Raw genomic sequence first — 1,797 nt, 5'->3', positions numbered from 1 at the left:
ATGTGCAGTGACTTTCATTGTAGTATTTGTTGCACGTGACAGTTTGCGTTAAAATATTGTGATGATCTGTTATCATCGGATAAGTATTTAGAAAATGAGCTGAAATCTTAACATTAGAGGAAAAATCAGTACTAGCCACAAAGTCTTGTTCTGACAAATGACTGGCTGTAAACATGTTTGACACTCTATTTTCATGTAGCTCCATGAGGCAGGTCCCACTGAGTCGGCTGTCAGCTTGAAGATCTTCAAGTCACGAAATCTTTAAGCAAAATGCTTTAGTGTTTTAGTTAACACAAAACAGGCAAATCTCCTCTGTGGGGAAAACTAGCACAATTTTCAGGAGTAGATTATACTCAGAAACCCCTAAGCAACCAGGAAAACCATTGTTGTAGTAAGTCCTAAATCCAAGGCTTCCAAGCCCTCTGGACTTGATAAAAATGGCTACAATCATAACACAGTAAAAACAGACAATGTCTTAAATTTGTTTAGTACTTTACAGACTTCCAAACTTTTGACTATGCACCTAATAATACAAAAACAATTGCCATTTCATAAACATTCACTGTGGGCCAAGCACTTTATAAACATTAAGCAGGAAAAAACATGGAAATTAACAATCACTTCTCCTTCTACCTGATCCCAGGATCCCTCTTTTGATGCTGAAAGAAGATATCGGGCAGGGTTGCAGAGGAGGAAGAAAAATAGGTAGAAAGATACAGTTAGGTAGCAAATTCAAACACCATTGGGGACAAGAGGCTTCCAAAAGAAAGATCTGCCTTTCTAAGAAGAGACAGGAGAGCCTGAGAAAGATGACAGCTGCTGTGGGGAAATAGAAGAAATGTTCATATGTGACATTTAGAGAGTTTTGTGGCACGACGTGTAATGTAATCCCTTCCATGAAATCTGCAGTCAAAATGTGTGAGGCATCTCCATGCAGAAACATAAGCTAGGGGGACCCAGGGAGTGTGAAGACTGAAACATGCCTGGGTTGGGTTCATGGTCTCTTTCCTTTCTTTCTTTGTAAGATTCAGGTGTCAGCAAACTACAGCTCCAGGTACTAACTCTGGCCAGCCTCAGCCTGGTTTTGCAAACAAATTTTCATTGGAATACAGCCATGTCTAGTCTACTCTTTTCAAGGTTTGGCCAACGCTGCTTTCTCACTACAGTGGCAGAGGTACGTAGCCATGGTGTAGTCTGTCTGGCCCACAGAGCAATGTCTGCGCTTACTACCTGGCCCTTTATAGGAAGTTTACCAAACTCTGCTCTCAACTCCTAAATAAGAAAAATAGGATCAATGAAAGGGAAAATATTTTATCAATCAGGTTAATAGTGTTGGAGAAATTTGGAGTCAGCAAACTTGAGTTTAAGATATATTCACTGTTTCCTTGGCCGAGTATTCACATCCATACTATGGGATTAATAATACACAGGTCATAGAGTTACTTGGGAAGCTCAAATGTGAAAATCATTTTAAAAAAAAAAAATGCTTTGAAATTTGCAAACATTAGAGAAATGTCAAGTATTGTTAGCCATGGCTCGAAAGTGGTGACATTGTAAATAATGAATGCTATCTATCTATCTATCTATCTATTTATTTATTTATTTATTTTTGTCCCTTAGTATCCATGAAGGATTGGTTTCAGAACCCAGAACCCCCAGCAAATATCAAGACTTTGTGGATACTGAAGTCACTTATATAAATTAGGATGGTATTTGCATATGCCTAAAGTCATCTCTAAATTACTTGTAATATCTAATACAATGTAAATGCTATGTAAATTGTTGCTATATTGAATT

The sequence above is a fragment of the Callospermophilus lateralis genome, chromosome 1 (assembly GCF_048772815.1).
Source record: "Callospermophilus lateralis isolate mCalLat2 chromosome 1, mCalLat2.hap1, whole genome shotgun sequence".
Taxonomy (NCBI): Eukaryota; Metazoa; Chordata; class Mammalia; order Rodentia; family Sciuridae; genus Callospermophilus; species Callospermophilus lateralis.
The sequence above is the reverse complement of the archived record's forward strand: the minus strand, read 5'-3'. Positions refer to the sequence as shown.